This window comes from Manis pentadactyla, chromosome 19 (genome assembly GCF_030020395.1).
Source record: "Manis pentadactyla isolate mManPen7 chromosome 19, mManPen7.hap1, whole genome shotgun sequence".
Classification (NCBI taxonomy): domain Eukaryota; kingdom Metazoa; phylum Chordata; class Mammalia; order Pholidota; family Manidae; genus Manis; species Manis pentadactyla.
Genome location: NC_080037.1, coordinates 5,587,336 through 5,597,170, shown reverse-complemented (window position 1 = coordinate 5,597,170; position 9,835 = coordinate 5,587,336).

Genomic DNA, 9,835 nt, shown 5'->3' with positions numbered 1-9,835 from the left:
AACATGTTGTATATCAAATATCTACATAGAGATCTGAATCATTTTTCTTCTCTTGCTGTCTGGAGACAAGTAAATAGAAGGGGAAAAAAATAGCAAGAGAAATAAATAGAAGGAGAAAAAAAAAGCTATTTGATTAAAGTAAACTAGCTTTTATTATGTTCCAGTGAGATAAGGAAAAAGCATTTTCAGACAGTTGCTCTGGTGATAAATCATGCAGAAGAGATTAAGGCTTAAAGAGACAGGGTGGGTAGCAGGTGGAGGGATTTTTTTCATGGGGAATAGATTTCATTTCTAACCTTGGTAGGTCACAAGCAGCCCCTTCAGCAAATATTATTCAACAAACTGAAACAGACACTTTTTGAGTACTTAAGAGTGCACCACACCTTGGGCCAGGAATTGGGGATATGGGAGTAAAAGAGGAACATTTCCTATCTTCAGGAGTTAACTCCTAGTGGGAAACAGAGCAGTAAATAAGCAGGTTATAGTACGGTTTAAGGTGACCCTTGGCTATTATTAGAATGCAGGGGAAGAGCATATTCCCAGCATTGGAGATTTGGGAAGGCTTCTTGGAGGAAGTGATGACTGTGTGATGTGGGGATGGAGGAAAGATAGGAAAATATTTGAGGGAGGAAGGTATTCCAGACAGAGGAACAGCATGTGCAAAGTTTTAGAGCATGTAGACCTCTTCTCATTCTGCCTATGCAGCCAGGAAAACTCAATGTGTTTCCAATCCATTTTTTTTCTTGTAATAAAACCAAGAGATTCCCCACTGCTCTTCTGATCCTGTGCGTATTCAAGGATTCAACAGAATGCATTAGAAGACTGTCCTATTGAAAATATAGTCATAGAAAAATATAGTCACAGAAGTGAAGAGATCTGGTCTGTACACCTGACTTCAGCCTTCATTGTTTCTGTGATTTTGGGCAAGTCATTATCTCTTAAGGCTTAGTTTCTTTGTCTTTTAAATGGAGATAATAGTGCCTACCTATCTCACAGACCGTAGAGATTCTGATTCTAGGCTGCCATGGAGCATGGTTGTGTAGTGGAAGGGGAAATACAGAAATAATTGCACAAGTTAAGTGAGACCTGCTCTGTTTTCCAGAATAACTCAGTATATGAACATGTTGCCACCGTAGGGATGAGGGGCAGGTATGGGAGACAGAACTGATACATTAACTTAAAGCATTTGGTGAAGCTTACCACAGACCCCACCCACGTTCTGCCCATGTCAGCATCAGTATGTGTGTGTGTGTGTGTGCGCACACGCGCCACTAAGACCCCTGCCAGAGGAATGGCAGATGCAACAAGTCCTGTGTGCATGCTTGGGATGTAACTTTTACTTGGCACAGTGTTTTGTGTGTACTTAGCCTCTAGCTTAGCAGCACCCTGTACCCCTACCTCACACAGAAAGAACATTCCATCCAGCTCTGCTCATCCAGCGACGGAAGTAAAGCAAGTGAGTAAAAGGCAGCCACAGCCCTAGGCTGGTTTTCTCTACTTCAGCGCCTGTGCACCTGCTGATGAATGGAGGACGGGCGGTAGGGGAAGAATTGGCCGAGGAAGGTCGCTAAGAGGCTTTTGCAGGGCTCTTGATGGGAGACAGTGGTACCCATGCTGGTTACAGTGAGGTTGACAGGAGGTAGATTCAGGCAGATTTTAAAGGCAGAACAGATCAGAGTTTATCATGGTTTGCATGTGAAGAATGGGTGATGATGGAAAAGAGCAATTAATTCTGAATTCTAGATTTTTGGCTTGGGCAATCAGAGTGGGTTATGTATCATTTTGTTCAAAAGGGGAAAACTTTAGGAAAAAAAAGTGTTTGGGCCAGAGTGGGTAAGGGTGGAAGGAGGTAATGTGGGTTTGTTTTGGCTGTGTTATGTTTTTAGGAGCCTAGTAGACATGCGAGTAAAATGGCAAGTCAGCGGAAAGCTAATCATGAATCAACGTAACATTCTTATGAAACTCCTGAGGCAAATTTGGTGCAAAATATAATCATAAATAATTAAACACTGATATTAGTATAGGATTTTTGGGATAAGGCACTTACATTTCAGAGAGTATCTATTAAAAATTATGACTTGGATCTTGAAAAAGTCCTTGGGAAGACATTCTTTCTGACAATAACTTTATAACAGGGTAAATTGTTGAGTCTTTATTTCTGGTTCTCTGGACAGTACAAGGTCAAAGGTTTTCATATATCTTCTTTAAGGTTTCTTTCTGGGTTTATCCCTCACTTAGGAACCTTTGTTCCGCTTTCCAGGGGCCTGACAAAGGCTACTTGTATTGAAATTCATTTCACCAATGTGTTAAATGACCTCCAGTTGTCTAGTCTAGAAACCTATTTACACTTCCTAACAGTTTTGTTTTTTTTTAAGAGAAAAAGTGTATTCTAAATTCCAAACAATCTGCTCAAGTAACCTTTGGGAACACAGCCTGCTAGTTAAGTAAGAGACCAGTAGTCCTTCAGTTTTGTTGTTTCTCCTCCCAATTTTCAGTTAGGAGGTAGTTTAAGGGAGATACTATGCAGAAAGGGCTCAGCTGTGTATGACAGAATTTTAATTGAAATAGGAATCCTATTTGGATAGCAGAGTAGGACTTGATATAACACAGGAACAGAGAAAACACCTGTGACAGATATTTTAGAAGCAAGAAACCCAGGATTCCTGCATTCCACGGCTCCAAAGGCACCACTCACTGCGTTTCTAAGAGAATCATGTGATCTGGATCATGCTGCATGGAGGCCATGGAGATCCTCAAAATGCTGTTAGTCATCTGGGAGCATCATGAGAAGGAAATGGAACTTTGAACCAGACGTGCCTGGATTTCAGCCCCGCTGGCTTTGACAGTCATGAGTTTCAGTTTCCTTACATATAAAACAAAGGTGATAAAATCTAGCTTGTTAGATTTGCTTATTTGTTGATCTGTGCCTTCATTCATTCAATAGATAATTTATGAGCATCTGCTTCTATGTACCTGCCAGGCGTGGGCCTCCCATGCTCAGATACCCAGCTTTTATCTCACATAATCGTATGAGGGGTCTCTGCTTGAATCTATTTTGTAATCATCCTAAGATTTGGACAAGTCAGGACAATGAGGTGGGCCTGGAGAATGGGTCTGTTCTTATGAGGGGCTCGGGAGTCTTCATAAAGCAGAGATTAGGAAGAACTAATCCTAAGGAAAGAGAGTGTTCTTGCCCACTTTTGTGAAGGCCAGAGCACCAGGGCTGGAGAGGAAGATTCATGCTGAGAGGTGCAGCTATAATTCAGCCGAGACCATGAGAACCATGCCCGAGTCTTAGAGTAAAGTGGATACAGCAAAAGTGTTGAGAAAGAGTGACTTCCGAGGATCAAAATAGCCAAGATGACTGATTCACAGAGCAAATGCGAGACATGCCCTGGGACTTGGTATCCATGAATACGGTGAGGGGTCTGTAGGTCTATAGTTACCCTCAGACTGTCTGGTTCAGAGGCTGTGGCTAGAGAACACTAAATCTGGGAGAGACTGAAACCATCCAGCCTAACCCTTCCCTTTGCTAGAGGAAGGAGCTGAGATCCATGAAAATGTGGGTCTATAGTCAATAATACTGTCATAATTGTGTGGTGACGGATGGTAATAAGGTCTACAGACTTATTGTGGGGTCATTTCATAATGTATAAAACTATTGAATTGCTATGAAGTATACCTGAAACTAATAGGATGTTGTATGTCAATTATGCTTCAATAAAAAGGAAAAAGCTGAAGGACATACTTACAGAGGGAGAAACCAGCATCTGAATTTAGATCTACTGACTGTTGGTGTGGAGGTCTCTTACGACCATAGCTTCCTTTCCATGTTTCTTTGTTGATTGAATTATCATCTTTGCATTAAGAGATACTGAAGAATTGCTACTTAAATAAGAAAGAAAAAGATCTCCGTATTTGCTGTGTGATGCGCAGCCCAGCTCACGGTCCCACACAGTTGTGGCCTCCTCTGAGCCAGGCCTCGAGTTGTGCTCTTGGAGCTTGACTTACGAGAGCTCTTCCCCAGGGGCTCCTGCAGCCCAGCTCCTGTTACCAGTCTTCCCAACATGAGCAGGCATGCCTAGGTCTCTGGTAAACACAATTAGGCCAAAACAGAAACTGGTACAATTATCTGAGCTCCCGTTGTGGAGGCAGGAAGGCCTGGGCATTGAAGAAGGATGGCACCGGAGGAGGAAGTTTGCATTGTCGTCAGTTCTGATTGGAGCAATCATCTAAGAGCCATTACCCTTAGGCCAAGGGGACAGAAGACTGAGCCCATCCTGTCGGCAGAGGAGGATGGATGGTGGCTGCCTCCCCCTTCCTTCTCTTTTTCTTCTGAGCATTGTGTAGGCCATTCCATCAACTCTCCTGTCTGACATCCTGTTAATTCCTTACTTAGTTCTAAATCTGAAACAAGCCTTCCCACTGGAAAGCAACCTCCTTATGCACTTAGAATTACCATGAAAGATAAGCTCTTCACTTGCAAGAAGCTTAGTATTGTGCTAAAAATTGTTATAAAAAGCCATGCCCAAGAAAAGGTCAAGCTGTAGAGACAGAATATACACCTGTAATCCAAAGAGTCCTAGGTGTAAGCTCACATCTGGAAGCACTATTTTTGAATAAGTATCTGAAGTGCCATGCTGTGCTGACATGCACTCGTTTAATTTCCATACTATCTGTATGTGATCTGTAATTTTTAGCAGCTGTGGAAATTGAAGTTCAGGGAAATTGAAGAACTCACCAAGGCACAGTGAGTAAGTTCTATGGCTAGAATTTAAACATCAATATCCATGGAGATCTTCCACCACCTTCAAGCTGAGTACATTAAAGCTGGAAACCAGATCTAACCAGCAGTAATGTGTCCTGGAAGATGAGCTTTGATAGTTGTGAAAGTGAATTTAACTAGCTTTCATCAAGTGCCTATTATGTGCATACATATGTCTTCTCATTTAGTTCTTATAATTATGGTATCTTGCCAATAGGTTTCAGCCCCAGGCAAGTTTGCTATGGATTCAATGTGGCCAAAGAAATTGACAGCAGAACGTTCTTGGGGTAAAAGGGATATACCCAACTTTATTTCCAGGTGGCAGGTCAGTCACTAAAATCCCATTCAGTCAGAGCGAGTCTGCAGGCAGCAAGCTGGTCTCTTCCCTTGCCTCTGGGTGCCTCTGCCTACAGAGCCGTCCTCTGGGCCTCTGTCCTCGGTGCTGCCACCACTCCAGCCTCTGCTCTGCTCGCCTGCAGCCTTGCAGCCCTGCCACCGTGTCATACCCAGAGCACTGGGCGGAGCTCTTTTTATAGAGTCAACAGCCATGTATTGCCCACAGGTGTGCAGTGAGCTAGTCAACCAGGGCCAGGTGAGAATCCTGGCCACAGGAACTCTCATTTTATCCACACATGGGGAATGAAATATTACAATTCTCATTTTAGTGACTAAGAAACTAAAGGTTAGAGATGAGACGTAACCAGGAAGGTCTCACAGCTACTAAGGATCAGAGCTTGAATTCCAACCCGTCTGCCCTCGCCGTGTGCGGCTCTCCCCAAGGTGGCAGAGAGGGAAGCCGGGAACCTGAGTGTGGTAACTCTCAGGAGCACTGGTCCCAGAGCGGAGAAAGGTCGTATCCAAAAGGCCAGAAAGAAAAATGGATGAGATGAAACACTGGGTTCCAAAGGGAGAAGTAAGAGAAGAGGTTGAAGCATTGGGAGAGGAAGTAAGGACGGGTGCTAAAGTCAAAGTTGAGATGGTGGGTTTGACACTCCAGCCCCTGGGAATCTACTGCGTGGTCCGGGGCATGGTTGTGACATGGAAGATGGGCGCTAAACCATGGTTGCACTCTTGTGTGTAAGACAGAAAAAGGAGAGCAACTGGAAAATGACAGCTGCCTGGGAGGCCTTCCCTAATCTCTCCTGATTAAGGATGGTCACGGTTGCATTATTTGGACACTGGCTATGTGCAGCTCTGATCTAGGTACATTACATATATGAACCTCTTGAATAGTCCTGATTACTTTATGAACTATTCTTATCATCACCCCCATTTTAGAGACAAGGAATCCGAGGTTCAGAGGGGCTAAGTAACTCCCCGAAGGGCAAATAGCAATCAAGTGGCAGGGCTGGAGTCCTTCCAGCATGCGTGTGACTTCTCAGCCCATGGCTTCCTCTGTTCCCTCGCTGTTTCTTGCCATTCTCCCTGCCACTGGGAGCACCGGCACTGCCCTTGGCAGCATTTGTGCACCAGCTAAGGGCACGCAGAAAGGAGAACCCAGAGGTGAATGCCAACATTTCTCCCACCCCAGGTGGCAGACTGTCCTGCAGGCCCAGGAGCACGAAATCCAGGGGCAATTTCTCAGCCTGGGAATGGGATGTTTCAGCTTGAGTTTGAGATTAAAACAGGCTGTTCCCGGCCCAGTGGATGGAGACTCTTTGACAGGCTGTAGCTTTGTAAAAGCCTCAGAAAAGGTACAACAGTGCACGATTCACCCTCAGAGGTTTCCCTGTCAGAAGTATTCTCTTTTCTCTCAAAGAAACCGATGAGCTCCTAAGAGCCAGATGTCATCGCATCACGGCAGAGACCCTAAAATAGATCAAAGTGTCTCTCAAACTTTTCCACTCTCCCAAGTGCAGGGGAAGTGCAAGAAAACCCCAGGGGCTTGCACGAGAGAAGGTCAAGAGCAAAACATCGCTTTGAAGACTCATGCTTCATCTTAAAAATTAGTGAAAAGTTTCCATTCCCACAAAATACATCTGTGTTTTAAAATTAAAATGTTTTTAAAAGTAGAGAGAGGCACTGTGATAATCCAGTAGTTTCATGCACTCCCTACGCACCACCTCTTAATTCCAAAGTCTATGAAATCCACGTGAGACCCCAGATATATCAATTTTCATCTAGATCTCCGTGTGGCCATGGGAGCAGACCCTTCCGACCCCAAGCTTTCTGTGTTGGTGGAGGGAGCCATGAGGTCATAGCCCATCGCGACATCCTCACCAGGATGATTGCACAGCACAGGGACCAAGCCTGCAATAGACAAAGGTGGTCTTAGGACACCTGAGGGTTAATGTAGGACAGTAGTTAAGGATGAGAGACTTTGCACTTAAAGAGCGAGGAGTCAACTCCTAGCTTTGATAATAATAACTATAGCACCTTGAATTGGTTATTTGGCCATGCTAAGTCTCAGACTCAGAAAGGCTAAACATATAAATATATGTTAAAGTATTTAGAACAATACCTGGCATATTGTAAATGCTCAGTGAACGGTAGCCTTAATTATGGCTAATGATTTTCAGGTTGCTAGATTAATTTTTTGAGTGTCAAATGAGAAAATATAGTCATGCATATTGTGAATTATGGTCTCTTGAAAGGGAAATAGCTTAGAACAGTAGATATCATTTATTTGGTCTGGAAAACTGAAACACAATCCTAGTTTGAATGTTCAAAAACATACTATTTGGTCCCTGCCCTCCAGGGTATTGAAAGATACATTGTGATGCAGAAAAATTATTGCAAATACATACACCAAAGTTGTGAAAGCAATCAATGAACTAACACAATTCGTCAACTTTTAGAAAACTATCAAATTATTTATGTACTAGTCTGAATACCCAAGGGGTTGAAAAACAGCTTAAAATTCAAAGAAAACATGAATGTATGCATTCTTAAGAATAGGAAACAGTAGAGGCAAAATCTGAAAACTGATCAAGGAATGCCAATCAAAAGTAGATTTATTATAATTGAATAATGTGAAACACAGCGAAGTCCTGTAACTCGGTACCGTACCCTATTCTATGGCTGGTGTGGAGTGTGGGGACTTGAGTTTTTTAATTCACAAGAATTCACTGAGCAAGGTGCTGTTCCGTCTGGGACAGGCCGTGCCAGCACCTTCCTTGTGGCTGCTACAGTGAAAGGCTGGGGCAGTGTTTCTCCTTGCTCTGTGATAGGAATGCAGTATCTGTTCCTTCAAGTTCCTCTCTATTCCTTCTAGAACAGAGCTGATATTTCTTTCATCAGAAATGACATTGAGAAGACATCACTTAAGAAAACCCTCACCTTTCTGCTACAGTCTAAATGTTTGTGTACCCCCACCCCTCGCCAGCCCCACCCAGATCCTGATGTTGAAAGCCTAGTGCCTAATGTGATGGCATTAGAAGGTGAGGCCTTTGGGAGGAACTTCTTGGCACAGCCCTCATGCATAGGATTAGTGTCCTTAGGAAAGAGGCTCTAGAAAGATCTCCGAACCCTCCCAACCTGTGAGGACACAGTGGGAAGTCCTGTGGCCACACAGCAGGAGGGGGGCCTTCGGCAGACTGTAACCATGCTGACGCCTTGATCTTGGACTTCAGCCTCCAGAGCTGTGAGAAATAACTTTGTTGTTTATAAAGCTACCCAATCTGTGATGTTTTGTTATAGCAGCCCTCACAGACTAAGACACCTCTGAGAAATTTCCTTTAGAGAACTTCAGGAACAAAAATCTAGGGGCAGTTAAGATTCAAAGCATAGTGTGTTGACTGGAGGGGTTCACGTATGCTGCAGACGTCTGTATTTCATGACTGAATTAGCACAGCTTAGTGAGAAAGAGGTACGAGCGCTTTCTGGACTCTCACCGTGAAGTGGTCACAAAAACTGCAAGGGCTGTTAGGTGAGCTAAAAAAGATGTTTCTGGAAAGAAACCCAGAGTTTTTGTCTGCACTGGATGTGGGGTAATAGAATTAGATGTGTATTTGTAATTGCATCTGCATGTTTAACCTTATGAAATTGTCAGTATTTGACCATCTTTGACCTAATAAATGTCAATTGCTTATGTGCAGTTTAATACTCCCCATGAAGACATGAATCACAAGGTTGTGTTTGTTTTGTTTTGTTTTTTTGCAGCCAGAAGAACACTATAAATACTATGTACTTGCCAGATGAGTGTTCTGGCTAATAAATCAGGTGTTAAGGAAAGACAGATTGCATGGGCCCTGGGGGACCCTAAAGGCTTCTGAGGGCGGCATGCAGTTCAGATAAGTGGCAAGAGGGCAGTTCAGGCAGGGAATAGACCGAGCCACAGCCTGTGCTGGTTTCAGTGGCTTCTGTTTTCTTGTAACTGGGTGTTTCTTTAAGGGACTCATGGGGAGGGTTGGAACTGTATAATGGACAGATTGGATGCCCAGTTAAGGAATGTGAACTTTTCCTATTAGTGAGAAGCCATGTGTGTTTTCTAAGGAAGGGCGCCCCATAGTCAAAGCAGTATTTTAAGAAAAACCGGTTAGATCTGACATCAGCCTGTACTGACGAGAACAGAGCTGCAGTGAGAAATGCCTGGTGGGACAGTCTGTGGGATAAGGGAGCTGAGACACAGAGAAAGAATTCACAGGTGGTGCTGGTTGTGGAGGTCTGAGGGGCCAGTGCAGCAGCTGGGAAGCAGTAGTTGAAGGGCCATTGGGCGTCTATTTTGCATTTTGCTGAGTCTAAGGTTGTAGCTGCATTTATAAAGCAGGCATTCACAAATTACTAAAAATATCTTCTGAGCACTTAAAATGTGCCGGGTACTGAACTCAGGGATTTTGGAGTATTCTCATTTATCCTTAAAATCAGACTAAGAACTAGACATTATCGATCTCATTTTACACCCGATGGCATAACAGGTAATCAGACTCATCAGGCATCTGCAGATGTAGGACAGACTTTCAGAAAGCAGGCCAGGGATGCAGTTCTGGGAAGCTGGAAGGGAAGGGGCGAGGACCAGGGGACCATCCACTGGACACATGGTTTAGAATTGGAATTTGTGTGTGTGTGTGTGTGTGTTTGTTTGAGATTGTGTTGATCTCAAGACCCAATTTAAGGAAACTGTAACCATTT